Raw genomic sequence first — 27,968 nt, forward strand, 5'->3', positions numbered from 1 at the left:
GGGTGGACCTTGCGGGTGACTCAACATCGCGTGCAGAAGCAACGGGAGGGAGACTCGCGCGTTCACTTTGCACGAAGTTCCGTGTCGTTGCCACGTGGGTAACCGTTGCCACGTGGGGTACCGTTGCCACGTGGGGTAACCGTTGCCACGTAGGTAACCGTTGCCACGTGGGTAACCGTTGCCACGTGGGGTACCGTTGCCACGTGGGGTAACCGTTGCCACGTGGGTAACCGTTGCCACGTGGGTAACCGTTGCCACGTGGGTAACCGTTGCCACGTGGGGTACCGTTGCCACGTGGGGTACCGTTGCCACGCGGGGCACCGTTGCCACGTGGATAACCGTTGCCACGTGGGGTACCGTTGCCACGTGGGGTAACCGTTGCCACGTGGGTAACCGTTGCCACGTGGGTAACCGTTGCCACGTGGGGTACCGTTGCCACGTGGGGTACCGTTGCCACGCGGGTAACCGTTGCCACGTGGGTAACCGTTGCCACGTGGGTAACCGTTGCCACGTGGGGTACCGTTGCCACGCGGGGTACCGGGCACCGCGAGCTCACTGGGAGGACTCCTCTGCGCCACCAGGAGCTCACAGAGAGAGAGAGAGAGCGAGCAAGGTAACAACAACAACAACAACAAAAGACGGGGATGAACGCCGGACGAAGCGTCTATAGCGTGGCACATCGAGAGCGAGCGAGAGAGCAAGGAGAGAGCGAGGAGCCAGTGAGGAGAGGGCGAGAAATGGGACACAGGCGGACGATGGAGACCGTCGGAGGAGTCCTTGAAGAGGAGCCCGCGGGGACCTCCTCGCGCGCCGTCCTCTGGCGTGGTGGAGTTGGGGCGGGGGGCAGGGGAATACAGATTGGGGGGGGGCGGTGGAATACAGATTGGGGGGGGGCTGTCGTGGTGGGGCTGGAGTGGTCGTTGTAACGGGGACTTTCTGTGCTGGCTGCCCCCCCCCACCTCTCTCTCTCTGTACCACGCGACACCAAGCGTCTGGGTCAACGAGAACTCATTTAGGGATCCGGAACGAGAATGAATTCGAGCGGCCGCTCAACGATTGAAAGCGATAGGGGGGGTGGGGGACGGGCGGTGATGGGAAATGTTGGGAATTCATTTTGTGTGTTCTCCCTTTTGTGTTTCTATCTCCACGGACGCGCTAGAGGCGTGGTGGTGGTGGTGCAGGCTGTGTGTGAGTGTTGGTACTAGAGGCGTGGTGGTGGTGCAGGATGTGTGTGAGTGTTGGTACTAGAGGGATGGTGGTGTTGCAGGCTGTGTGTGAGTGTTGGTACTAGAGGTGTGGTGGTGGTGCAGGCAGTGTGTGAGTGTTGGTACTAGAGGGATGGTGGTGGTGCAGGCTGTGTGTGATTGTTGGTACTAGAGGCGTGGTGGTGGTGGTGGTGCAGGCTGTGTGTGAGTGTTGTAGTTCTAGAGGTGTGGTGGTGTTGCAGGCTGTGTGTGAGTGTTGGTACTAGAGGTGTGGTGGTGGTGCAGGCTGTGTGTGAGTGTTGTGATACTAGAGGCGTGGTGGTGGTGCATGCTGTGTGTGAGTGTTGGTACTAGAGGCGTGGTGGTGGTTCAGGCTGTGTGTGAGTGTTGGGACTAGAGGCGTGGTGGTGCAGGCTGTGTGTGAGTGTTGGTACTAGAGGCGTGGTGGTGCTGGCTGTGTGTGAGTGTTGTGGTACTAGAGGCGTGGTGGTGGTGCAGGCTGTGTGTGAGTGTTGGTACTAGAGGCGTGGTGATGCAAGCTGTGTGTGAGTGTTGTGGTACTAGAGGCGTGGTGGTGCTGGTTGTGTGAGTGTTGGTACTAGAGGCGTGGTGGTGGTGCAGGCTGTGTGTGATTGTTGCTACTAGAGGCGTGGTGGTGGTGCAGGCTGTGTATGAGTGTTGGTACTAGAGGCGTGGTGGTGGTGGTGCAGGCTGTGTGTGAGTGTTGGTACTAGAGGCGTGGTGGTGGTGCTGGCTGTGTGTGAGTGTTGGTACTAGAGGCGTGGTGGTGCAGGCTGTGTGTGAGTGTTGGTACTAGAGGGTGGTGGTGCAGGCTGTGTGTGAGTGTTGGTACTAGAGGCGTGGTGGTGCAGGCTGTGTGAGTGTTGTGGTACTAGAGGCGTGGTGGTGGTGCAGGCTGTGTGTGAGTGTTGGTACTAGAGGCGTGGTGGTGGTGCAGGCTGTGCGTGAGTGTTAGTACTAGAGGCGTGGTGGTGGTGGTGCAGGCTGTGTGTGAGTGTTGTAGTACTAGAGGTGTGGTGGTGGTGCAGGCTGTGTGTGAGTGTTGGTACTAGAGGCGTGGTGGTGCAGGCTGTGTGTGAGTGTTGTGGTACTAGAGGCGTGGTGGTGCAGGCTGTGTGTGAGTGTTGGTACTAGAGGCGTGGTGGTGCAGGCTGTGAGTGAGTGTTGTGGAACTAGAGGCGTGGTGGTGCAGGCTGTGTGTGAGTGTTGGTACTAGAGGCGTGGTGGTGCTGGTTGTGTGAGTGTTGGTACTAGCGGCGTGGTGGTGGTGCAGGCTGTGTGTGATGATGGTACTAGAGGCATGGTGGTGGTGCAGGCTGTGTGTGATTGTTGATACTAGAGGCGTGGTGGTGGTGCAGGCTGTGTATGAGTGTTGGTACTAGAGGCATGGTGGTGGTGCAGGCAGTGTGTGAGTGTTGGTACTAGAGGCGTGGTGGTGGTGCTGGCTGTGTGTGAGTGTTGGTACTAGAGGCGTGGTGGTGCAGGCTGTGTGTGAGTGTTGGTACTAGAGAGTGGTGGTGCAGGCTGTGTGTGAGTGTTGGTACTAGAGGCGTGGTGGTGCAGGCTGTGTGAGTGTTGTGGTACTAGAGGCGTGGTGGTGGTGCAGGCTGTGTGTGAGTGTTGGTACTAGAGGCATGGTGGTGGTGCAGGCTGTGCGTGAGTGTTAGTACTAGAGGCGTGGTGGTGGTGGTGCAGGCTGTGTGTGAGTATTGTGGTACTAGAGGCGTGGTGGTGGTGGTGCAGGCTGTGTGTGAGTGTTGGTACTAGAGGCGTGGTGGTGCAGGCTGTGTGTGAGTGTTGTGGTACTAGAGGCGTGGTGGTGCAGGCTGTGTGTGAGTGTTGGTACTAGAGGCGTGGTGGTGCAGGCTGTGTGTGAGTGTTGTGGTACTAGAGGCGTGGTGGTGCAGGCTGTGTGTGAGTGTTGGTACTAGAGGCGTGGTGGTGGTGCAGGCTGTGTGTGAGTGTTGTGGTACTAGAGGCGTGGTGGTGGTGCAGGCTGTGTGTGAGTGTTGTTACTAGAGGCATGGTGGTGGTGTAGGCTGTGTGTGAGTGTTGTGGTACTGGAGGCGTGGTGGTGGTGCAGGCTGTGCGTGAGTGTTGGTATTAGAGGCGTGGTGGTGGTGCAGGCTGTGTGTGAGTGTGTGTACTAGAGGCGTGGTGGTGGTGCAGGCTATGTGTGAGTGTTGTGGTACTAGAGGCGTGTTGGTGGTGCAGGCTGTGTGTGAGTGTTGTGGTACTAGAGGTGTGGTGGTGTAGGCTGTGTGTGAGTGTTGGTACTAGAGGCGTGGTGGTGCATGCTGTGTGTGAGTGTTGGTACTAGAGGCGTGGTGGTGGTGCAGGCTGTGTGTGAGTGTTGGTACTAGAGGCGTGGTGGTGGTGCAGGCTGTGTGTGAGTGTTGGTACTAGAGGCGTGGTGGTGTAGGCTGTGTGTGAGTGATGGTACTAGAGGCGTGGTGGTGGTGCAGGCTGTGTGTGAGTGTTGGTACTAGAGGCGTGGTGGTGCAGGCTGTGTGTGAGTGTTGATACTACAGGCGTGGTGGTGGTGCAGGCTGTGTGAGTGTTGGTACTAGAGGCGTGGTGGTGGTGCAGGCTGTGTGTGAGTGTTGGTACTAGAGGCGTGGTGGTGGTGCAGGCTGTGTGTGAGTGTTGGTACTAGAGGCGTGGTGGTGGTGCAGGCTGTGTGTGAGTGTTGGTACTAGAGGCGTGGTGGTGATGCAGGCTGTGTGAGTGTTGGTACTAGAGGCGTGGTAGTGGTGCCTGCTGTGTGTGAGTGTTGGTACTAGAGGCGTGGTGGTGCAGGCTGTGTGTGAGTGTTGGTACTAGAGGCGTGGTGGTGGTGCAGGCTGTGTGTGAGTGTTGGTACTAGAGGCGTGGTCGTGGTGCAGGCTGTGTGTGAGTGTTGGTACTAGAGGCGTGGTGGTCCAGGCTATGTGTGAGTGTTGATACTACAGGCGTGGTGGTGGTGGTGCAGGCTGTGTGTGAGTGTTGGTACTAGAGGCGTGGTGGTGGTGCAGGCTGTGGGTGAGTGTTGGTACTAGAGGCGTGGTGGTGGTGCAGGCTGTGTGTGAGTGTTGGTACTAGAGGCGTGGTGGTGCAGGCTGTGTGTGAGTGTTGATACTACAGGCGTGGTGGTGGTGCAGGCTATGTGTGAGTGTTGGTACTAGAGGCGTGGTGGTGGTGCAGGCTGTGTGTGAGTGTTGGTACTAGAGGCGTGGTGGTGGTGCAGGATGTGTGTGAGTGTTGGTACTAGAAGCGTGGTGGTGCTGGCTGTGTGTGAGTGTTGTGGTACTAGAGGCGTGGTGGTGGTGCTGGCTGTGTGTGAGTGTTGTGGTACTAGAGGCGTGGTGGTGGTGCAGGCTGTGTGTGAGTGTTGTCGTACTAGAGGCGTGGTGGTGCTGGCTGTGTGAATGTTGGTACTAGAGGCGTGGTGGTGGTGCAGGCTGTGTGTGACTGTTGGTACTAGAGGCGTGGTGATGGTGCTGGCTGTGTGTGAGTGTTGGTACTAGAGGCGTGGTGGTGCTGGCTGTGTGAATGTTGGTACTAGAGGCGTGGTGGTGGTGCAGGCTCTGTGTGAGTGTTGGTACTAGAGGCGTGGTGATGGTGCTGGCTGTGTGTGAGTGTTGGTACTAGAGGCGTGGTGGTGCAGGCTGTGTGTGAGTGTTGGTACTAGAGGCGTGGTGATGGTGCAGGCTGTGTGTGAGTGTTGGTACTAGAGGCGTGGTGGTGGTGCAGGCTGTGTGTGATTGTTGGTACTAGAGGCATGGTGGTGGTGCAGGCTGTGTGTGAGTGTTGGTACTAGAGGCGTGGTGATGGTGCAGGCTGTTTTTGAGTGTTGGTACTAGAGGCGTGGTGGTGCTGGTTGTGTGTGAGTGTTGGTACTAGAGGCGTGATGGTGCAGGCTGTGTGTGAGTGTTGGTACTAGAGGCGTGGTGGTGCAGGCTGTGTGTGAGTGTTGGTACTAGAGGCGTGGTGGTGCAGGCTGTGTGTGAGTGTTGTGGTACTAGAGGCGCGGTGGTGACGCAGGCTGTGTGTGAGTGTTGGTACTAGAGGCGTGGTGGTGGTGCAGGCTGTGTGTGAGTGTTGGTACTAGAGGCGTGGTGGTGGTGCAGGCTGTGTGTGAGTGTTGTGGTACTAGAGGCGTGGTGGTGGTGCAGGCTGTGTGCGAGTGTTGTGGTACTAGAGCCGTGGTCGTGCTGGCTGTGTGAGTGTTGGTACTAGCGGCGTGGTGGTGTCGCAGGCTGTGTGTGAGTGTTGGTACTAGAGGCATGGTGGTGCAGGCTGTGTGTGAGTGTTAGTACTAGAGGCGTGGTGGTGGTGCAGGCTGTGTGTGAGTGTTGTGGTACTAGAGGCGTGGTGGTGCAGGCTGTGTGTGAGTGTTGGTACTAGAGGCGTGGTGGTGGTGCTGGCTGTGTGTGAGTGTTGGTACTAGAGGCATGCTGGTGCAGGCTGTGTGTGAGTGTTGGTAATAGAGGGTGGTGGTGCAGGCTGTGTGAGTGTTGGTACTAGAGTCGTGGTGGTGCAGGCTGTGTGAGTGTTGTGGTACTAGAGGCGTGGTGGTGGTGCACGCTGTGTGTGAGTGTTGGTACTAGAGGCGTGGTGGTGGTGCAGGCTGTGTGTGAGTGTTGTGGTACTAGAGGCGTGGTGGTGCAGGCTGTGTGTGAGTGTTGTGGTACTAGAGGCGTGGTGGTGCTGGCTGTGTGTGATTGATGGTACTAGAGGCGTGGTGGTGATGGCTGTGTGTGCGTTGGTAATAGAGGCGTGGTGGTGGTGCTGCAGGCTGTGTGTGAGTGTTGTGGTACTAGAGGCGTGGTGGTGAAGGCTTGTGTGAGTGTTGGTACTAGAGGCGTGGTGGTGTGCAGGCTGTGTGTGAGTGTTGGCAATAGAGGCGTGGTGGTGGTGCAGGCTGTGTGTGAGTGTTGGTACTAGATGCGTGGTGGTGGTGGTGCAGGCTGTGTGTGAGTGTTGTGGTACTAGAGGCGTGGTGGTGGTGCAGGCTGTGTGATTGTTGGTACTAGAGGCGTGGTGGTGGTGGTGGTGCAGGCTGTGTGTGAGTGTTGTGGTACTAGAGGCGTGGTGGTGCAGGCTGTGTGTGAGTGTTGTGGTACTAGAGGCGTGGTGGTGCAGGCTGTGTGTGAGTGTTGGTACTAGAGGCGTGGTGGTGCATGCTGTGTGTGAGTGTTGTGGTACTAGAGGCGTGGTGGTGCAGGCTGTGTGTGAGTGTTGGTACTAGAGGCGTGGTGGTGCAGGCTGTGTGTGAGTGTTGGTACTAGAGGCGTGGTGGTCGTGGTGGTGGTGGTGCATGGCTGTGTTTGCGTTGGTACTAGAGGCGTTGTGGTGGTGCAGGCTGTGTGTGAGTGTTGTGGTACTAGAGGCGTGGTGGTGGTGCAGGTTGAGCGTGAGTGTTGGTACTAGATGCGTGGTGGTGGTGCAGGCTGTGTGTGAGTGTTGTGGTACTAGAGGCATGGTGGTGCAGGCTGTGTGTGAGTGTTGTGGTACTAGAGGCGTGGTGGTGCTGGCTGTGTGTGAGTGTTGGTACTAGAGGCGTGGTGGTGATGGCTGTGTGTGCGTTGGTACTAGAGGCGTTGTGGTGGTGCAGGCTGCGTGTGAGTGTTGTGGTACTAGAGGCGTGGTGGTGCAAGCTTGTGTGAGTGTTGGTACTAGAGGCGTGGTGGTGTGCAGGCTGTGTGTGAGTGTTGGCAATAGAGGCGTGGTGGTGGTGCAGGCTGTGTGTGAGTGTTGTGGTACTAGAGGCGTGGTGGTGGTGCAGGCTGTGTGTGAGTGTTGGTACTCGAGGCGTGGTGGTGGTGGTGCAGGCTGTGTGTGAGTGTTGGTACTAGAGGCGTGGTGGTGCAGGCTGTGTGTGAGTGTTGGTACTAGAGGCGTGGTGGTGGTTCAGGCTGTGTGAGTGTTGTGGTACTAGAGGCGTGGTGGTGCAGGCTGTGTGGGAGTGTTGTGGTACTAGAGGCGTGGTGGTGCTGGCTGTGTGTGAGTGTTGGTACTAGAGGCGTGGTGGTGATGGCTGCGTGTGCTTTGGTACTAGAGGCGTGGTGGTGGTGCTGCAGGCTGTGTGTGAGTGTTGTGGTACTAGAGGCGTGGTGGTGCAGGCTTGTGTGAGTGTTGGTACTAGAGGTGTCGTGGTGTGCAGGCTGTGTGTGAGTGTTGGCAATCGAGGCGTGGTGGTGTGCAGGCTGTGTGTGAGTGTGGTGGTACTAGAGGTGTGGTGGTGGTGCAGGCTGTGTGTGATTGTTGGTACTAGAGGCGTGGTGGTGGTGGTGCAGGCTGTGTGTGAGTGTTGGTACTAGAGGCGTGGTGGTGCATGCTGTGTGTGAGTGTTGTGGTACTAGAGGCGTGGTGGTGCCGGCTGTGTGTGAGTGTTGGTACTAGAGGCGTGGTGGTGCAGGCTGTGTGTGAATGTTGTGGTACTAGAGGCGTGGTGGTGCAGGCTGTGTGTGAGTGTTGGTACTAGAGGCGTGGTGGTGCAGGCTGTTTGTGAGTGTTGGTACTAGAGGCGTGGTGGTGGTGGTGGTGGTGCAGGCTGTGTGTGAGTGTTGGTACCAGAAGCGTGGTGGTGCTGGCTGTGTGTGATGTTGTGGTACTAGAGGCGTGCTGTTGGTGCAGGCTGCGTGTGAGTGTTGTGGTACTAGAGGCGTGGTGGTGGTGCAGGCTGTGTGTGAGTGTTGTGGTACTAGAGGCGTGGTGGTGCTGGCTGTGTGTGAGTGTTGGTACTAGAGGCGTGGTGGTGATGGCTACGTGTGCTTTGGTACTAGAGGCGTGGTGGTGGTGGTGCAGGCTCTGTGTGAGTGTTGTGGTACTAGAGGCGTGGTGGTGCAGGCTTGTGTGAGTGTTGGTACTAGAGGCGTCGTGGTGTGCAGGCTGTGTGTGAGTGTTGGCAATCGAGACGTGGTGGTGTGCAGGCTGTGTGTGAGTGTGGTGGTACTAGAGGCGTGGTGGTGGTGCAGGCTGTGTGTGATTGTTGGTACTAGAGGCGTGGTGGTGGTGGTGCAGGCTGTGTGTGAGTGTTGGTACTAGAGGCGTGGTGGTGCAGGCTGTGTGTGAGTGTTGTGGTACTAGAGGCGTGGTGGTGCCGGCTGTGTGTGAGTGTTGGTACTAGAGGCGTGGTGGTGCAGGCTGTGTGTGAATGTTGTGGTACTAGAGGCGTGGTGGTGCAGGCTGTGTGTGAGTGTTGGTACTAGAGGCGTGGTGGTGCATGCTGTGTGTGAGTGTTGGTACTAGAGGCGTGGTGGTGGTGGTGGTGGTGCAGGCTGTGTGTGAGTGTTGGTACCAGAAGCGTGGTGGTGCTGGCTGTGTGTGATGTTGTGGTACTAGAGGCGTGGTGGTGGTGCAGGCTGTGTTTGATTGTTGGTACTAGAGGCGTGGTGGTGGTGCAGGCTGTGTGTGAGTGTTGGTACTAGAGGCGTGGTGGTGCAGGCTGTGTGTGAGTGTTGTGGTAATAGAGGCGTGGTGGTGGTGCAGGCTGTGTGTGAGTGTTGGTACTAGAGGCTTGGTGGTGGTGCAGGATGTTTGTGAGTGTTGTGGTACTAGAGGCGTGGTGGTGGTGCAGGCTGTGTGTGAGTGTTGGTACTAGAGGCGTGGTGGTGGTGCAGGCTTTGTTTGAGTGTTGGTACTAGAGGCGTGGTGGTGGTGCAGGCTGTGTGTGAGTGTTGGTACTAGAGGCCTGGTGGTGGTGCAGGCTGTGTGTGAGTGTTGTGGTACTAGAGGCGTGGTTTGCAGGCTGTGTGTGAGTGTTGGTACTAGAGGCGTGGTGGTGCAGGCTGTGTGTGAGTGTTGTGGTACTAGAGGGGTGGTGGTGCAGGCTGTGTGTGAGTGTTGGTACTAGAGGCGTTTTGGTGCAGGCTGCGTGTGAGTGTGGTGGTGGTGCAGGCTGTGTGCGAGTGTTGGTACTAGAGGCGGAGTGGTGCTGGCTGTGTGTGAGTGTTGGTACTAGAGGCGTGGTGGTGGTGCAGGCTGTGTGTGAGTGTTGGTACTAGAGGCGTGGTGGTGCAGGCTGTGTGTGATTGTTGGTACTAGAGGCGTGATGGTGGTGCAGAATGTGTGTGTGTGTTGTGGTACTAGAGGCGGGGTGGTGGTGCAGGCTGTGTGTGAGTGTTGGTACTAGAGACGTGGTGGTGCAGGCTGTATGTGAGTGTTGGTACTAGAGGCGTGGTGGTGCAGGCTGTGTGTGAGTGTTGTGGTACAAGAGGCGTGGTGGTGCAGGCTTGTGTGAGTGTTCGTTCTAGAGGCGTGGTGGTGTGCAGGTTGTGTGTGAGTGTTGGCAATAGACGCGTGGTGGTGGTGCAGCTTGTGCGTGAGTGTTGGTACAAGAGGCGTGGTGGTGGTGGTGGTGGTGCAGGCTGTGTGTGAGTGTTGGTACTAGATGCGTCGTGGTGGTGCAGGCTGTGTGTGAGTGTTGTGGTACTAGAGGCGTGGTGGTGGTGCAGGTTGTGTGTGAGTGTTGGTACTCGAGGCGTGGTGGTGGTGGTGGTGCAGGCTGTGTGTGAGTGTTGGTACTAGAGGCATGGTGGTGCAGGCTGTGTGTGATTGTTGTGGTACTAGAGGCGTGGTGGTGCAGGCTGTGTGTGAGTGTTGGTACTAAAGGCGTGGTGGTGCAGGCTGTGTGTGAGTGTTGTGGTACTAGAGGCGTGGTGGTGCAGGCTTTGTGTGAGTGTTGGTACTAGAGGCGTGGTGGTGGTGCTGGCTGTGTGTGAGTGTTGGTACTAGAGGCGTGGTGGTGGTGCAGGCTGCGTGTGAGTGTTGTGGTTCTAGAGGCGTGGTGGTGGTGCAGGCTGTGTGTGAGTGTTGTGGTACTAGAGGCGTGGTGGTGCAGGCTGTGTGTGAGTGTTGTGGTACTAGAGGCGTGGTGGTGCTGGCTGTGTGTGATTGATGGTACTAGAGGCGTGGTGGTGATGGCTGTGTGTGCGTTGGTAATAGAGGCGTGGTGGTGGTGCTGCAGGCTGTGTGTGAGTGTTGTGGTACTAGAGGCGTGGTGGTGAAGGCTTGTGTGAGTGTTGGTACTAAAGGCGTGGTGGTGCAGGCTGTGTGTGAGTGTTGTGGTACTAGAGGCGTGGTGGTGCAGGCTTTGTGTGAGTGTTGGTACTAGAGGCGTGGTGGTAGTGCTGGCTGTGTGTGAGTGTTGGTACTAGAGGCGTGGTGGTGATGCAGGCTGCGTGTGAGTGTTGTGGTACTAGAGGCGTGGTGGTGGTGCAGGCTGTGTGTGAGTGTTGTGGTACTAGAGGCGTTGTGGTGCAGGCTGTGTGTGAGTGTTGTGGTACTAAAGGCGTGGTGGTGCTGGCTGTGTGTGATTGATGGTACTAGAGGCGTGGTGGTGATGGCTGTGTGTGCGTTGGTAATAGAGGCGTGGTGGTGGTGCTGCAGGCTGTGTGTGAGTGTTGTGGTACTAGAGGCGTGGTGGTGAAGGCTTGTGTGATTGTTGGTACTAGAGGCGTGGTGGTGGTGGTGCAGGCTGTGTGTGAGTGTTGGTACTAGAGGCGTGGTGGTGCAGGCTGTGTGTGAGTGTTGTGGTACTAGAGGCGTGGTGGTGCCGGCTGTGTGTGAGTGTTGGTACTAGAGGCGTGGTGGTGCAGGCTGTGTGTGAATGTTGTGGTACTAGAGGCGTGGTGGTGCAGGCTGTGTGTGAGTGTTGGTACTAGAGGCGTGGTGGTGCATGCTGTGTGTGAGTGTTGGTACTAGAGGCGTGGTGGTGGTGGTGGTGGTGCAGGCTGTGTGTGAGTGTTGGTACCAGAAGCGTGGTGGTGCTGGCTGTGTGTGATGTTGTGGTACTAGAGGCGTGGTGGTGGTGCAGGCTGTGTTTGATTGTTGGTACTAGAGGCGTGGTGGTGGTGCAGGCTGTGTGTGAGTGTTGGTACTAGAGGCGTGGTGGTGCAGGCTGTGTGTGAGTGTTGTGGTAATAGAGGCGTGGTGGTGGTGCAGGCTGTGTGTGAGTGTTGGTACTAGAGGCTTGGTGGTGGTGCAGGATGTTTGTGAGTGTTGTGGTACTAGAGGCGTGGTGGTGGTGCAGGCTGTGTGTGAGTGTTGGTACTAGAGGCGTGGTGGTGGTGCAGGCTTTGTTTGAGTGTTGGTACTAGAGGCGTGGTGGTGGTGCAGGCTGTGTGTGAGTGTTGGTACTAGAGGCCTGGTGGTGGTGCAGGCTGTGTGTGAGTGTTGTGGTACTAGAGGCGTGGTTTGCAGGCTGTGTGTGAGTGTTGGTACTAGAGGCGTGGTGGTGCAGGCTGTGTGTGAGTGTTGTGGTACTAGAGGGGTGGTGGTGCAGGCTGTGTGTGAGTGTTGGTACTAGAGGCGTTTTGGTGCAGGCTGCGTGTGAGTGTGGTGGTGGTGCAGGCTGTGTGCGAGTGTTGGTACTAGAGGCGGAGTGGTGCTGGCTGTGTGTGAGTGTTGGTACTAGAGGCGTGGTGGTGGTGCAGGCTGTGTGTGAGTGTTGGTACTAGAGGCGTGGTGGTGCAGGCTGTGTGTGATTGTTGGTACTAGAGGCGTGATGGTGGTGCAGAATGTGTGTGTGTGTTGTGGTACTAGAGGCGGGGTGGTGGTGCAGGCTGTGTGTGAGTGTTGGTACTAGAGACGTGGTGGTGCAGCCTGTATGTGAGTGTTGGTACTAGAGGCGTGGTGGTGCAGGCTGTGTGTGAGTGTTGTGGTACAAGAGGCGTGGTGGTGCAGGCTTGTGTGAGTGTTCGTTCTAGAGGCGTGGTGGTGTGCAGGTTGTGTGTGAGTGTTGGCAATAGACGCGTGGTGGTGGTGCAGCTTGTGCGTGAGTGTTGGTACAAGAGGCGTGGTGGTGGTGGTGGTGCAGGCTGTGTGTGAGTGTTGGTACTAGATGCGTGGTGGTGGTGCAGGCTGTGTGTGAGTGTTGTGGTACTAGAGGCGTGGTGGTGGTGCAGGTTGTGTGTGAGTGTTGGTACTCGAGGCGTGGTGGTGGTGGTGGTGCAGGCTGTGTGTGAGTGTTGGTACTAGAGGCATGGTGGTGCAGGCTGTGTGTGATTGTTGTGGTACTAGAGGCGTGGTGGTGCAGGCTGTGTGTGAGTGTTGGTACTAAAGGCGTGGTGGTGCAGGCTGTGTGTGAGTGTTGTGGTACTAGAGGCGTGGTGGTGCAGGCTTTGTGTGAGTGTTGGTACTAGAGGCGTGGTGGTGGTGCTGGCTGTGTGTGAGTGTTGGTACTAGAGGCGTGGTGGTGGTGCAGGCTGCGTGTGAGTGTTGTGGTTCTAGAGGCGTGGTGGTGGTGCAGGCTGTGTGTGAGTGTTGTGGTACTAGAGGCGTGGTGGTGCAGGCTGTGTGTGAGTGTTGTGGTACTAGAGGCGTGGTGGTGCTGGCTGTGTGTGATTGATGGTACTAGAGGCGTGGTGGTGATGGCTGTGTGTGCGTTGGTAATAGAGGCGTGGTGGTGGTGCTGCAGGCTGTGTGTGAGTGTTGTGGTACTAGAGGCGTGGTGGTGAAGGCTTGTGTGAGTGTTGGTACTAAAGGCGTGGTGGTGCAGGCTGTGTGTGAGTGTTGTGGTACTAGAGGCGTGGTGGTGCAGGCTTTGTGTGAGTGTTGGTACTAGAGGCGTGGTGGTAGTGCTGGCTGTGTGTGAGTGTTGGTACTAGAGGCGTGGTGGTGATGCAGGCTGCGTGTGAGTGTTGTGGTACTAGAGGCGTGGTGGTGGTGCAGGCTGTGTGTGAGTGTTGTGGTACTAGAGGCGTGGTGGTGCAGGCTGTGTGTGAGTGTTGTGGTACTAAAGGCGTGGTGGTGCTGGCTGTGTGTGATTGATGGTACTAGAGGCGTGGTGGTGATGGCTGTGTGTGCGTTGGTAATAGAGGCGTGGTGGTGGTGCTGCAGGCTGTGTGTGAGTGTTGTGGTACTAGAGGCGTGGTGGTGAAGGCTTGTGTGATTGTTGGTACTAGAGGCGTGGTGGTGGTGGTGCAGGCTGTGTGTGAGTGTTGGTACTAGAGGCGTGGTGGTGCAGGCTGTGTGTGAGTGTTGTGGTACTAGAGGCGTGGTGGTGCCGGCTGTGTGTGAGTGTTGGTACTAGAGGCGTGGTGGTGCAGGCTGTGTGTGAATGTTGTGGTACTAGAGGCGTGGTGTTGCAGGCTGTGTGTGAGTGTTGGTACTAGAGGCGTGGTGGTGCATGCTGTGTGTGAGTGTTGGTACTAGAGGCGTGGTGGTGGTGGTGGTGATGGTGGTGGTGCAGGCTGTGTGTGAGTGTTGGTACCAGACGCGTGGTGGTGCTGGCTGTGTGTGATGTTGTGGTACTAGAGGCGTGGTGGTGGTGCAGGCTGTGTTTGATTGTTGGTACTAGAGGCGTGGTGGTGGTGCAGGCTGTGTGTGAGTGTTGGTACTAGAGGCGTGGTGGTGCAGGCTGTGTGTGAGTGTTGTGGTAATAGAGGCGTGGTGGTGGTGCAGGCTGTGTGTGAGTGTTGGTACTAGAGGCTTGGTGGTGGTGCAGGATGTTTGTGAGTGTTGTGGTACTAGAGGCGTGGTGGTGGTGCAGGCAGTGTGTGAGTGTTGGTACTAGAGGCGTGGTGGTGGTGCAGGCTTTGTTTGAGTGTTGGTACTAGAGCCGTGGTGGTGGTGCAGGCTGTGTGTGAGTGTTGGTACTAGAGGCCTGGTGGTGGTGCAGGCTGTGTGTCAGTGTTGTGGTACTAGAGGCGTGGTGGTGCAGGCTGTGTGTGAGTGTTGGTACTAGAGGCGTGGTGGTGCAGGCTGTGTGTGAGTGTTGTGGTACTAGAGGGGTGGTGGTGCAGGCTGTGTGTGAGTGTTGGTACTAGAGGCGTTTTGGTGCAGGCTGCGTGTGAGTGTGGTGGTGGTGGTGGTGCAGACTGTGTGTGAGTGTTGGTACTAGAGGCGGAGTGGTGCTGGCTGTGTGTGAGTGTTGGTACTAGAGGCGTGGTGGTGGTGCAGGCTGTGTGTGAGTGTTGTGGTACTAGAGGCGTGGTGGTGGTGCAGGCTGTGTGTGAGTGTTGGTACTAGAGGCGTGGTGGTGCAGGCTGTGTGTGATTGTTGGTACTAGAGGCGTGGTGGTGGTGCAGAATGTGTGTGTGTGTGTGTTGTGGTACTAGAGGCGGGGTAGTGGTGCAGGCTGTGTGTGAGTGTTGGTACTAGAGACGTGGTGGTGCAGGCTGTTTGTGAGTGTTGGTACTAGAGGCGTGGTGGTGCAGGCTGTGTGTGAGTGTTGTGGTACAAGAGGCGTGGTGGTGCAGGCTTGTGTGAGTGTTGGTACTAGAGGCGTGGTGGTGTGCAGGCTGTGTGTGAGTGTTGTCAATAGAGGCGTGGTGGTGGTGCAGCTTGTGCGTGAGTGTTGGTAAAAGAGGCGTGGTGGTGGTGGTGGTGCAGGCTGTGTGTGAGTGTTGGTACTAGATGCGTGGTGGTGGTGCAGGCTGTGTGTGAGTGTTGTGGTACTAGAGGCGTGGTGGTGGTGCAGGCTGTGTGTGAGTGTTGGTACTCGAGGCGTGGTGGTGGTGGTGGTGCAGGCTGTGTGTGAGTGTTGGTACTAGAGGCATGGTGGTGCAGGCTGTGTGTGATTGTTGTGGTACTAGAGGCGTCGTGGTGCAGGCTGTGTGTGAGTGTTGGTACTAAAGGCGTGGTGGTGCAGGCTGTGTGTGAGTGTTGTGGTACTAGAGGCGTGGTGGTGCAGGCTTTGTGTGAGTGTTGGTACTAGAGGCGTGGTGGTGGTGGTGCTGGCTGTGTGTGAGTGTTGGTACTAGAGGCGTGGTGGTGGTGCAGGCTGCGTGTGAGTGTTGTGGTACTAGAGGCGTGGTGGTGGTGCAGGCTGTGTGTGAGTGTTGTGGTACTAGAGGCGTGGTGGTGCAGGCTGTGTGTGAGTGTTGTGGTACTAGAGGCGTGGTGGTGCTGGCTGTGTGTGATTGATGGTACTAGAGGCGTGGTGGTGATGGCTGTGTGTGCGTTGGTAATAGAGGCGTGGTGGTGGTGCTGCAGGCTGTGTGTGATTGTTGTGGTACTAGAGGCGTGGTGGTCAAGGCTTGTGTGAGTGTTGGTACCATAGGCGTGGTGATGTGCAGGCTGTGTGTGAGTGTTGGCAATAGAGGCGTGGTGGTGGTGCAGGCTGTGTGTGATTGTTGGTACTAGAGGCGTGGTGGTGGTGCAGGCTGTGTGTGAGTGTTGTGGTACTAGAGGCGTGGTGGTGCAGGCTGTGTGTGAGTGTTGTGGTACTAGAGGCGTGGTGGTGCAGGCTGTGTGTGAGTGTTGGTACTAGAGGCGTGGTGGTGCATGCTGTGTGTGAGTGTTGTGGTACTAGAGGCGTGGTGGTGCAGGCTGTGTGTGAGTGTTGGTACATGAGGCGTGGTGGTGCAGGCTGTGTGTGAGTGTTGGTACTAGAGGCGTGGTGGTGGTGGTGCAGGCTGTGTGTGAGTGTTGGTACTAGAGGCGTGGTGGTGCAGGCTGTGTGTGAGTGTTGGTACTAGAAGCGTGGTGGTGCTGGCTGTGTGTGATGTTGTGGTACTAGAGGCATGGTGGTGGTGCAGGCTGTGTGTGAATGTTGGAACTAGAGGCGTGGTGGTGGTGCAGGCTGTGAGTGATTGTTGGTACTAGAGGCATGGTGGTGGTGCAGGCTGTGTGTGAGTGTTGGTACTAAAGGCGTGGTGGTGCAGGCTGTGTGTGAGTGTTGTGGTAATAGAGGCGTGGTGGTGGTGCAGGCTGTGTGTGAGTGTTGGTACTAGAGGCTTGGTGGTGGTGCAGGCTGTGTGTGAGTGTTGTGGTACTAGTGGCGTGGTGGTGGTGCAGGCTGTGTGTGAGTGTTGGTACTAGAGGCGTGGTGGTGGTGCAGGCTGTGTTTGAGTGTTGGTACTAGAGGCGTGGTGGTGGTGCAGGCTGTGTGTGAGTGTTGTGGTACTAGAGGCGTGGTGGTGGTGCAGGCTGTGTCTGAGTGTTGGTACTAGAGGCGTGGTGGTGGTGCAGGCTGTGTGTGAGTGTTGGTACTAGAGGCGTGGTGGTGGTGCAGGCTGTGTGTGAGTGTTGTGGTACTAGAGGCGTGGTGGTGCAGGCTGTGTGTGAGTGTTGGTACTAGAGGCGTGGTGGTGCAGGCTGTGTGTGAGTGTTGTGGTACTAGAGGGGTGGTGGTGCAGGCTGTGTGTGAGTGTTGGTACTAGAGGCGTGGTGGTGGTGCAGAATCTGTGTGAGTGTTGTGGTACTAGAGGCGTGGTGGTGGTGCAGGCTGTGTGTGAGTGTTGGTACTAGAGGCGTGGTGGTGCAGGCTGTGTGTGAGTGTTGCTACTAGAGGCGTGGTGGTGGTGGTGGTGGTGCAGGCTGTGTGTGAGTGTTGTGGTACTAGAGGCGTGGTGGTGCAGGCTGTGTGTGAGTATTGGTACTAGAGGTGTGGTGGTGTGCAGGCTGTGTGTAAGTGTTGGCACTAGAGGCGTGGTGGTGGTGCAGGCTGTGCGTGAGTGTTTTTACTAGAGGCGTGGTGGTGGTAGTGGTGCAGGCTGTGTGTGAGTGTTGGTACTAGATGCGTGGTGGTGTTCCAGGCTGTGTGTGAGTGTTGTGGTACTAGAGGCGTGGTGGTGGTGCAGGCTGTGTGTGAGTGTTGGTACTAGAGGCGTGGTGGTGGTGCAGGCTGTGTGTGAGTGTTGGTACTAGAGGCATGGTGGTGCTGGCTGTGTGTGAGTGTTGTGGTACTAGAGGCGTGGTGGTGGTGCAGGCTGTCTGTGATTGTTGGTACTAGAGGCGTGGTGGTGGTGCAGGCTGTGTGTGAGTGTTGGTACTAAAGGCGTGGTGGTGCAGGCTGTGTGTGAGTGTTGTGGTAATAGAGGCGTGGTGGTGGTGCAGGCTGTGTGTGAGTGTTGGTACTAGAGGCTTGGTGGTGGTGCAGGCTGTGTGTGAGTGTTGTGGTACTAGTGGCGTGGTGGTGGTGCAGGCTGTGTGTGAGTGTTGGTACTAGAGGCGTGGTGGTGGTGCAGGCTGTGTTTGAGTGTTGGTACTAGAGGCGTGGTGGTGGTGCAGGCTGTGTGTGAGTGTTGTGGTACTAGAGGCGTGGTGGTGGTGCAGGCTGTGTCTGAGTGTTGGTACTAGAGGCGTGGTGGTGGTGCAGGCTGTGTGTGAGTGTTGGTACTAGAGGCGTGGTGGTGGTGCAGGCTGTGTGTGAGTGTTGTGGTACTAGAGGCGTGGTGGTGCAGGCTGTGTGTGAGTGTTGGTACTAGAGGCGTGGTGGTGCAGGCTGTGTGTGAGTGTTGTGGTACTAGAGGGGTGGTGGTGCAGGCTGTGTGTGAGTGTTGGTACTAGAGGCGTGGTGGTGGTGCAGAATCTGTGTGAGTGTTGTGGTACTAGAGGCGTGGTGGTGGTGCAGGCTGTGTGTGAGTGTTGGTACTAGAGGCGTGGTGGTGCAGGCTGTGTGTGAGTGTTGCTACTAGAGGCGTGGTGGTGGTGGTGGTGCAGGCTGTGTGTGAGTGTTGTGGTACTAGAGGCGTGGTGGTGCAGGCTGTGTGTGAGTATTGGTACTAGAGGTGTGGTGGTGTGCAGGCTGTGTGTAAGTGTTGGCACTAGAGGCGTGGTGGTGGTGCAGGCTGTGCGTGAGTGTTTTTACTAGAGGCGTGGTGGTGGTAGTGGTGCAGGCTGTGTGTGAGTGTTGGTACTAGATGCGTGGTGGTGTTCCAGGCTGTGTGTGAGTGTTGTGGTACTAGAGGCGTGGTGGTGGTGCAGGCTGTGTGTGAGTGTTGGTACTAGAGGCGTGGTGGTGGTGCAGGCTGTGTGTGAGTGTTGGTACTAGAGGCATGGTGGTGCTGGCTGTGTGTGAGTGTTGTGGTACTAGAGGCGTGGTGGTGGTGCAGGCTGTCTGTGATTGTTGGTACTAGAGGCGTGGTGGTGGTGCAGGCTGTGTGTGAGTGTTGTGGTACTAGAGGCGTGGTGGTGCAGGCTGTGTGTAAGTGTTGTGGTAATAGAGGCGTGGTGGTGCAGGCTGTGTGTGAGTGTTGGTACTAGAGGCGTGGTGGTGCAGGCTGTGTGTGAGTGTTGGTACTAGAGGCGTGGTGGTGGTGGTGGTGCAGGCTGTGTGTGAGTGTTGGTCCTAGAGGCGTGGTGGTGCAGGCTGTGTGTGAGTGTTGGTACTAGAGGCATGGTGGTGGTGCAGGCTGTGTGTGAGTGTTGGTACTAGAGGCGTGGTGGTGCAGGCTGTGTGTGAGTGTTGTGGTAATAGAGGCGTGGTGGTGGTGCAGGCTGTGTGTGAGTGTTGGTACTAGAGGCTTGGTGGTGGTGCAGGCTGTGTGTGAGTGTTGTGGTACTAGTGGCGTGGTGGTGGTGCAGGCTGTGTGTGAGTGTTGGTACTAGAGGCGTGGTGGTGGTGCAGGCTGTGTTTGAGTGTTGGTACTAGAGGCGTGGTGGTGGTGCAGGCTGTGTGTGAGTGTTGGTACTAGAGGCGTGGTGGTGGTGCAGGCTGTGTTTGAGTGTTGGTACTAGAGGCGTGGTGGTGGTGCAGGCTGTGTGTTCGTGTTGTCGTACTAGAGGCGTGGTGGTGGTGCAGGCTGTGTCTGAGTGTTGGTACTAGAGGCGTGGTGGTGGTGCAGGATGTGTGTGAGTGTTGGTACTAGAGGCGTGGTGGTGGTGCAGGCTGTGTGTGAGTGTTGGTACTAGAGGCGTGGTGGTGTGCAGGCTGTGTGTGAGTGTTGGCAATAGAGGCGTGGTGGTGGTGCAGCTTGTGCGTGAGTGTTGGTACAAGAGGCGTGGTGGTGGTGGTGCAGGCTGTGTGTGAGTGTTGTGGTACTAGAGGCGTGGTGGTGCAGGCTGTGTGTGAGTGTTGGTACATGAGGCGTCTTGGTGCAGGCTGTGTGTGAGTGTTGGTACTAGAGGCGTGGTGGTGGTGGTGCAGGCTGTGTGTGAGTGTTGGTACTAGAGGCGTGGTGGTGCAGGCTGTGTGTGAGTGTTGTGGTACTAGAGGCGTGGTGGTGCAGGCTGTGTGTGAGTGTTGTGGTACTAGAGGCGTGGTGGTGCAGGCTGTGTGTGAGTGTTGGTACTAGAGGCGTGGTGGTGCATGCTGTGTGTGAGTGTTGTGGTACTAGAGGCGTGGTGGTGCAGGCTGTGTGTGAGTGTTGGTACATGAGGCGTGGTGGTGCAGGCTGTGTGTGAGTGTTGGTACTAGAGGCGTGGTGGTGGTGGTGCAGGCTGTGTGTGAGTGTTGGTACTAGAGGCGTGGTGGTGCAGGCTGTGTGTGAGTGTTGGTACTAGAAGCGTGGTGGTGCTGGCTGTGTGTGATGTTGTGGTACTAGAGGCATGGTGGTGGTGCAGGCTGTGTGTGAATGTTGGAACTAGAGGCGTGGTGGTGGTGCAGGCTGTGAGTGATTGTTGGTACTAGAGGCATGGTGGTGGTGCAGGCTGTGTGTGAGTGTTGGTACTAAAGGCGTGGTGGTGCAGGCTGTGTGTGAGTGTTGTGGTAATAGAGGCGTGGTGGTGGTGCAGGCTGTGTGTGAGTGTTGGTACTAGAGGCTTGGTGGTGGTGCAGGCTGTGTGTGAGTGTTGTGGTACTAGTGGCGTGGTGGTGGTGCAGGCTGTGTGTGAGTGTTGGTACTAGAGGCGTGGTGGTGGTGCAGGCTGTGTTTGAGTGTTGGTACTAGAGGCGTGGTGGTGGTGCAGGCTGTGTGTGAGTGTTGTGGTACTAGAGGCGTGGTGGTGGTGCAGGCTGTGTCTGAGTGTTGGTACTAGAGGCGTGGTGGTGGTGCAGGCTGTGTGTGAGTGTTGGTACTAGAGGCGTGGTGGTGGTGCAGGCTGTGTGTGAGTGTTGTGGTACTAGAGGCGTGGTGGTGCAGGCTGTGTGTGAGTGTTGGTACTAGAGGCGTGGTGGTTCAGGCTGTGTGTGAGTGTTGTGGTACTAGAGGGGTGGTGGTGCAGGCTGTGTGTGAGTGTTGGTACTAGAGGCGTGGTGGTGGTGCAGAATCTGTGTGAGTGTTGTGGTACTAGAGGCGTGGTGGTGGTGCAGGCTGTGTGTGAGTGTTGGTACTAGAGGCGTGGTGGTGCAGGCTGTGTGTGAGTGTTGCTACTAGAGGCGTGGTGGTGGTGGTGGTGCAGGCTGTGTGTGAGTGTTGTGGTACTAGAGGCGTGGTGGTGCAGGCTGTGTGTGAGTATTGGTACTAGAGGTGTGGTGGTGTGCAGGCTGTGTGTAAGTGTTGGCACTAGAGGCGTGGTGGTGGTGCAGGCTGTGCGTGAGTGTTTTTACTAGAGGCGTGGTGGTGGTAGTGGTGCAGGCTGTGTGTGAGTGTTGGTACTAGATGCGTGGTGGTGTTCCAGGCTGTGTGTGAGTGTTGTGGTACTAGAGGCGTGGTGGTGGTGCAGGCTGTGTGTGAGTGTTGGTACTAGAGGCGTGGTGGTGGTGCAGGCTGTGTGTGAGTGTTGGTACTAGAGGCATGGTGGTGCTGGCTGTGTGTGAGTGTTGTGGTACTAGAGGCGTGGTGGTGGTGCAGGCTGTCTGTGATTGTTGGTACTAGAGGCGTGGTGGTGGTGCAGGCTGTGTGTGAGTGTTGGTACTAAAGGCGTGGTGGTGCAGGCTGTGTGTGAGTGTTGTGGTAATAGAGGCGTGGTGGTGGTGCAGGCTGTGTGTGAGTGTTGGTACTAGAGGCTTGGTGGTGGTGCAGGCTGTGTGTGAGTGTTGTGGTACTAGTGGCGTGGTGGTGGTGCAGGCTGTGTGTGAGTGTTGGTACTAGAGGCGTGGTGGTGGTGCAGGCTGTGTTTGAGTGTTGGTACTAGAGGCGTGGTGGTGGTGCAGCCTGTGTGTGAGTGTTGTGGTACTAGAGGCGTGGTGGTGGTGCAGGCTGTGTCTGAGTGTTGGTACTAGAGGCGTGGTGGTGGTGCAGGCTGTGTGTGAGTGTTGGTACTAGAGGCGTGGTGGTGGTGCAGGCTGTGTGTGAGTGTTGTGGTACTAGAGGCGTGGTGGTGCAGGCTGTGTGTGAGTGTTGGTACTAGAGGCGTGGTGGTGCAGGCTGTGTGTGAGTGTTGTGGTACTAGAGGGGTGGTGGTGCAGGCTGTGTGTGAGTGTTGGTACTAGAGGCGTGGTGGTGGTGCAGAATCTGTGTGAGTGTTGTGGTACTAGAGGCGTGGTGGTGGTGCAGGCTGTGTGTGAGTGTTGGTACTAGAGGCGTGGTGGTGCAGGCTGTGTGTGAGTGTTGCTACTAGAGGCGTGGTGGTGGTGGTGGTGGTGCAGGCTGTGTGTGAGTGTTGTGGTACTAGAGGCGTGGTGGTGCAGGCTGTGTGTGAGTATTGGTACTAGAGGTGTGGTGGTGTGCAGGCTGTGTGTAAGTGTTGGCACTAGAGGCGTGGTGGTGGTGCAGGCTGTGCGTGAGTGTTTTTACTAGAGGCGTGGTGGTGGTAGTGGTGCAGGCTGTGTGTGAGTGTTGGTACTAGATGCGTGGTGGTGTTCCAGGCTGTGTGTGAGTGTTGTGGTACTAGAGGCGTGGTGGTGGTGCAGGCTGTGTGTGAGTGTTGGTACTAGAGGCGTGGTGGTGGTGCAGGCTGTGTGTGAGTGTTGGTACTAGAGGCATGGTGGTGCTGGCTGTGTGTGAGTGTTGTGGTACTAGAGGCGTGGTGGTGGTGCAGGCTGTCTGTGATTGTTGGTACTAGAGGCGTGGTGGTGGTGCAGGCTGTGTGTGAGTGTTGGTACTAAAGGCGTGGTGGTGCAGGCTGTGTGTGAGTGTTGTGGTAATAGAGGCGTGGTGGTGGTGCAGGCTGTGTGTGAGTGTTGGTACTAGAGGCTTGGTGGTGGTGCAGGCTGTGTGTGAGTGTTGTGGTACTAGTGGCGTGGTGGTGGTGCAGGCTGTGTGTGAGTGTTGGTACTAGAGGCGTGGTGGTGGTGCAGGCTGTGTTTGAGTGTTGGTACTAGAGGCGTGGTGGTGGTGCAGGCTGTGTGTGAGTGTTGTGGTACTAGAGGCGTGGTGGTGGTGCAGGCTGTGTCTGAGTGTTGGTACTAGAGGCGTGGTGGTGGTGCAGGCTGTGTGTGAGTGTTGGTACTAGAGGCGTGGTGGTGGTGCAGGCTGTGTGTGAGTGTTGTGGTACTAGAGGCGTGGTGGTGCAGGCTGTGTGTGAGTGTTGGTACTAGAGGCGTGGTGGTGCAGGCTGTGTGTGAGTGTTGTGGTACTAGAGGGGTGGTGGTGCAGGCTGTGTGTGAGTGTTGGTACTAGAGGCGTGGTGGTGGTGCAGAATCTGTGTGAGTGTTGTGGTACTAGAGGCGTGGTGGTGGTGCAGGCTGTGTGTGAGTGTTGGTACTAGAGGCGTGGTGGTGCAGGCTGTGTGTGAGTGTTGCTACTAGAGGCGTGGTGGTGGTGGTGGTGGTGCAGGCTGTGTGTGAGTGTTGTGGTACTAGAGGCGTGGTGGTGGTGCAGGCTGTGCGTGAGTGTTTTTACTAGAGGCGTGGTGGTGGTAGTGGTGCAGGCTGTGTGTGAGTGTTGGTACTAGATGCGTGGTGGTGTTCCAGGCTGTGTGTGAGTGTTGTGGTACTAGAGGCGTGGTGGTGGTGCAGGCTGTGTGTGAGTGTTGGTACTAGAGGCGTGGTGGTGGTGCAGGCTGTGTGTGAGTGTTGGTACTAGAGGCATGGTGGTGCTGGCTGTGTGTGAGTGTTGTGGTACTAGAGGCGTGGTGGTGGTGCAGGCTGTCTGTGATTGTTGGTACTAGAGGCGTGGTGGTGGTGCAGGCTGTGTGTGAGTGTTGTGGTACTAGAGGCGTGGTGGTGCAGGCTGTGTGTAAGTGTTGTGGTAATAGAGGCGTGGTGGTGCAGGCTGTGTGTGAGTGTTGGTACTAGAGGCGTGGTGGTGCAGGCTGTGTGTGAGTGTTGGTACTAGAGGCGTGGTGGTGGTGGTGGTGGTGCAGGCTGTGTGTGAGTGTTGGTCCTAGAGGCGTGGTGGTGCAGGCTGTGTGTGAGTGTTGGTACTAGAGGCATGGTGGTGGTGCAGGCTGTGTGTGAGTGTTGGTACTAGAGGCGTGGTGGTGCAGGCTGTGTGTGAGTGTTGTGGTAATAGAGGCGTGGTGGTGGTGCAGGCTGTGTGTGAGTGTTGGTACTAGAGGCTTGGTGGTGGTGCAGGCTGTGTGTGAGTGTTGTGGTACTAGTGGCGTGGTGGTGGTGCAGGCTGTGTGTGAGTGTTGGTACTAGAGGCGTGGTGGTGGTGCAGGCTGTGTTTGAGTGTTGGTACTAGAGGCGTGGTGGTGGTGCAGGCTGTGTGTGAGTGTTGGTACTAGAGGCGTGGTGGTGGTGCAGGCTGTGTTTGAGTGTTGGTACTAGAGGCGTGGTGGTGGTGCAGGCTGTGTGTTCGTGTTGTCGTACTAGAGGCGTGGTGGTGGTGCAGGCTGTGTCTGAGTGTTGGTACTAGAGGCGTGGTGGTGGTGCAGGATGTGTGTGAGTGTTGGTACTAGAGGCGTGGTGGTGGTGCAGGCTGTGTGTGAGTGTTGGTACTAGAGGCGTGGTGGTGTGCAGGCTGTGTGTGAGTGTTGGCAATAGAGGCGTGGTGGTGGTGCAGCTTGTGCGTGAGTGTTGGTACAAGAGGCGTGGTGGTGGTGGTGCAGGCTGTGTGTGAGTGTTGGTACTAGATGCGTGGTGGTGGTGCAGGCTGTGTGTGAGTGTTGTGGTACTAGAGGCGTGGTGGTGGTGCAGGCTGTGTGTGAGTGTTGGTACTCGAGGCGTGGTGGTGGTGGTGGTGCAGGCTGTGTGTGAGTGTTGGTACTAGAGGCATGGTGGTGCAGGCTGTGTGTGATTGTTGTGGTACTAGAGGCGTGGTGGTGCAGGCTGTGTGTGAGTGTTGGTACTAAAGGCGTGGTGGTGCAGGCTGTGTGTGAGTGTTGTGGTACTAGAGGCGTGGTGGTGCAGACTTTGTGTGAGTGTTGGTACTAGAGGCGTGGTGGTGGTGCTGGCTGTGTGTGAGTGTTGGTACGAGAGGCGTGGTGGTGGTGCAGGCTGCGTGTGAGTGTTGTGGTACTAGAGGCGTGGTGGTGGTGCAGGCTGTGTGTGAGTGTTGTGGTACTAGAGGCGTGGTGGTGCAGGCTGTGTGTGAGTGTTGTGGTACTAGAGGCGTGGTGGTGCTGGCTGTGTGTGATTGATGGTACTAGAGGCGTGGTGGTGATGGCTGTGTGTGCGTTGGTAATAGAGGCGTGGTGGTGGTGCTGCAGGCTGTGTGTGATTGTTGTGGTACTAGAGACGTGGTGGTCAAGGCTTGTGTGAGTGTTGGTACCATAGGCGTGGTGGTGTACAGGCTGTGTGTGAGTGTTGGCAATAGAGGCGTGGTGGTGGTGCAGGCTGTGTGTGATTGTTGGTACTAGAGGCGTGGTGGTGGTGCAGGCTGTGTGTGAGTGTTGTGGTACTAGAGGCATGGTGGTGCAGGCTGTGTGTGAGTGTTGTGGTACTAGAGGCGTGGTGGTGCAGGCTGTGTGTGAGTGTTGGTACTAGAGGCGTGGTGGTGCATGCTGTGTGTGAGTGTTGTGGTACTAGAGGCGTGGTGGTGCAGGCTGTGTGTGAGTGTTGGTACTAGAGGCGTGGTGGTGCAGGCTGTGTGTGAGTGTTGGTACTAGAGGCGTGGTGGTGGTGGTGCAGGCTGTGTGTGAGTGTTGGTACTAGAGGCGTGGTGGTGCAGGCTGTGTGTGAGTGTTGTGGTACTAGTGGCGTGGTGGTGGTGCAGGCTGTGTGTGAGTGTTGGTACTAAAGGCGTGGTGGTGCAGGCTGTGTGTGAGTGTTGTGGTAATAGAGGCGTGGTGGTGGTGCAGGCTGTGTGTGAGTGTTGGTACTAGAGGCTTGGTGGTGGTGCAGGCTGTGTGTGAGTGTTGTGGTACTAGTGGCGTGGTGAGGGTGCAGGCTGTGTGTGAGTGTTGGTACTAGAGGCGTGGTGGTGGTGCAGGCTGTGTTTGAGTGTTGGTACTAGAGGCGTGGTGGTGGTGCAGGCTGTGTGTGAGTGTTGTGGTACTAGAGGCGTGGTGGTGGTGCAGGCTGTGTCTGAGTGTTGGTACTAGAGGCGTGGTGGTGGTGCAGGCTGTGTGTGAGTGTTGGTACTAGAGGCGTGGTGGTGGCGCAGGCTGTGTGTGAGTGTTGTGGTACTAGAGGCGTGGTGGTGCAGGCTGTGTGTGAGTGTTGGTACTAGAGGCGTGGTGGTGCAGGCTGTGTGTGAGTGTTGTGGTACTAGAGGGGTGGTGGTGCAGGCTGTGTGTGAGTGTTGGTACTAGAGGCGTGGTGGTGGTGCAGAATCTGTGTGAGTGTTGTGGTACTAGAGGCGTGGTGGTGGTGCAGGCTGTGTGTGAGTGTTGGTACTAGAGGCGTGGTGGTGCAGGCTGTGTGTGAGTGTTGCTACTAGAGGCGTGGTGGTGGTGGTGCAGGCTGTGTGTGAGTGTTGTGGTACTAGAGGCGTGGTGGTGCAGGCTGTGTGTGAGTATTGGTACTAGAGGTGTGGTGGTGTGCAGGCTGTGTGTAAGTGTTGGCACTAGAGGCGTGGTGGTGGTGCAGGCTGTGCGTGAGTGTTTTTACTAGAGGCGTGGTGGTGGTAGTGGTGCAGGCTGTGTGTGAGTGTTGGTACTAGATGCGTGGTGGTGTTCCAGGCTGTGTGTGAGTGTTGTGGTACTAGAGGCGTGGTGGTGGTGCAGGCTGTGTGTGAGTGTTGGTACTAGAGGCGTGGTGGTGGTGCAGGCTGTGTGTGAGTGTTGGTACTAGAGGCATGGTGGTGCTGGCTGTGTGTGAGTGTTGTGGTACTAGAGGCGTGGTGGTGGTGCAGGCTGTCTGTGATTGTTGGTACTAGAGGCGTGGTGGTGGTGGTGGTGCAGGCTGTGTGTGAGTGTTGTGGTACTAGAGGCGTGGTGGTGCAGGCTGTGTGTAAGTGTTGTGGTACTAGAGGCGTGGTGGTGCAGGCTGTGTGTGAGTGTTGGTACTAGAGGCGTGGTGGTGCATGCTGTGTTTAAGTGTTGTGGTAATAGAGGCGTGGAGGTGCAGGCTGTGTGTGAGTGTTGGTACTAGAGGCGTGGTGGTGCAGGCTGTGTGTGAGTGTTGGTACTAGAGGCGTGGTGGTGGTGGTGGTGGTGCAGGCTGTGTGTGAGTGTTGGTCCTAGAGGCGTGGTGGTGCAGGCTGTGTGTGAGTGTTGGTACTAGAGGCGTGGTGGTGGTGCAGGCTGTGAGTGATTGTTGGTACTAGAGGCATGGTGGTGGTGCAGGCTGTGTGTGAGTGTTGGTACTAGAGGCGTGGTGGTGCAGGCTGTGTGTGAGTGTTGTGGTAATAGAGGCGTGGTGGTGGTGCAGGCTGTGTGTGAGTGTTGGTACTAGAGGCTTGGTGATGGTGCAGGCTGTGTGTGAGTGTTGTGGTACTAGTGGCGTGGTGGTGGTGCAGGCTGTGTGTGAGTGTTGGTACTAGAGGCGTGGTGGTGGTGCAGGCTGTGTTTGAGTGTTGGTACTAGAGGCGTGGTGGTGGTGCAGGCTGTGTGTGAGTGTTGGTACTAGAGGCGTGGTGGTGGTGCAGGCTGTGTTTGAGTGTTGGTACTAGAGGCGTGGTGGTGGTGCAGGCTGTGTGTTCGTGTTGTCGTACTAGAGGCGTGGTGGTGGTGCAGGCTGTGTCTGAGTGTTGGTACTAGAGGCGTGGTGGTGGTGCAGGCTGTGTGTGAGTGTTGGTACTAGAGGCGTGGTGGTGGTGCAGGCTGTGTGTGAGTGTTGTGGTACTAGAGGCGTGGTGGTGCAGGCTGTGTGTGAGTGTTGGTACTAGAGGCGTGGTGGTGCAGGCTGTGTGTGAGTGTTGTGGTACTAGAGGGGTGGTGGTGCAGGCTGTGTCTGAGTGTTGGTACTAGAGGCGTGGTGGTGGTGCAGAATGTGTGTGAGTGTTGTGGTACTAGAGGCGTGGTGGTGGTGCAGGCTGTGTGTGAGTGTTGGTACTAGAGGCGTGGTGGTGCAGGCTGTGTGTGAGTGTTGCTACTAGAGGCGTGGTGGTGGTGGTGCAGGCTGTGTGTGAGTGTTGTGGTATTAGAGGCGTGGTGGTGCAGGCTGTGTGTGAGTGTTGGTACTAGAGGCGTGGTGGTGTGCAGGCTGTGTGTAAGTGTTGGCACTAGAGGCGTGGTGGTGGTGCAGGCTGTGCGTGAGTGTTTTTACTAGAGGCGTGGTGGTGGTAGTGGTGCAGGCTGTGTGTGAGTGTTGGTACTAGATGCGTGGTGGTGTTGCAGGCTGTGTGTGAGTGTTGTAGTACTAGAGGCGTGGTGGTGGTGGTGCAGGCTGTGTGTGAGTGTTGGTACTAGAGGCGTGGTGGTGGTGGTGGTGCAGGCTGTGTGTGAGTGTTGGTACTAGAGGCATGGTGGTGCAGGCTGTGTGTGAGTGTTGTGGTACTAGAGGCGTGGTGGTGGTGCAGGCTGTGTGTGAGTGCTGGTACTAGAGGCGTGGTGGTGCAGGCTGTGTGTGAGTGTTGGTACTAGAGGCGTGGTGGTGGTGGTGGAGGCTGTGTGAATGTTGGTACTAGAGGCGTGGTGGTGCAGGCTGTGTGTGAGTGTTGGTACTAGAAGCGTGGTGGTGCTGGCTGTGTGTGATGTTGTGGTACTATAGGCGTGGTGGTGGTGCAGGCTGCGAGTGATTGTTGGTACTAGAGGCGTGGTGGTGGTGCAGGCTGTGTTTGAGTGTTGGTACTAGAGGCGTGGTGGTGGTGCAGGCAGTGTGTGAGTGTTGGTACTAGAGGAGTGGTGGTGCAGGCTGTGTGTGAGTGTTGTGGTAATAGAGGCGTGGTGGTGGTGCAGGCTGTGTGTGAGTGTTGGTACTAGAGGCTTGGTGGAGGTGCAGGCTGTGTGTGAGTGTTGTGGTACTAAAGGCGTGGTGGTGGTGCAGGCTGTGTGTGAGTG

The 27,968-nt window shown here is 56.9% G+C and overlaps 1 long non-coding RNA gene across 21 annotated transcripts in view; it reads left to right on the top strand.

The window, feature by feature from the left end:
* The first annotated feature begins 885 nt into the window (after positions 1-885).
* The window catches only part of LOC116944475 (uncharacterized), a 62,436-nt gene continuing 35,353 nt past the window's right edge, over positions 886-27,968 (top strand). For 8 of the 21 annotated variants that reach the window (XR_012942510.1, XR_012942498.1, XR_012942512.1 and 5 more), the window contains exon 1: positions 886-27,937. This is a non-coding gene — a long non-coding RNA (uncharacterized LOC116944475). The remainder of the gene's footprint in view (positions 27,938-27,968) is intronic. The other 13 variants (XR_012942506.1, XR_012942502.1, XR_012942518.1 and 10 more) reach the window with 12 other exon arrangements.

This window comes from Petromyzon marinus, chromosome 21, assembly GCF_048934315.1.
Source record: "Petromyzon marinus isolate PM22_M1 ecotype Great Lakes invasive population chromosome 21, UKy_Petmar_22M1.pri1.0, whole genome shotgun sequence".
NCBI lineage: Eukaryota > Metazoa > Chordata > Hyperoartia > Petromyzontiformes > Petromyzontidae > Petromyzon > Petromyzon marinus.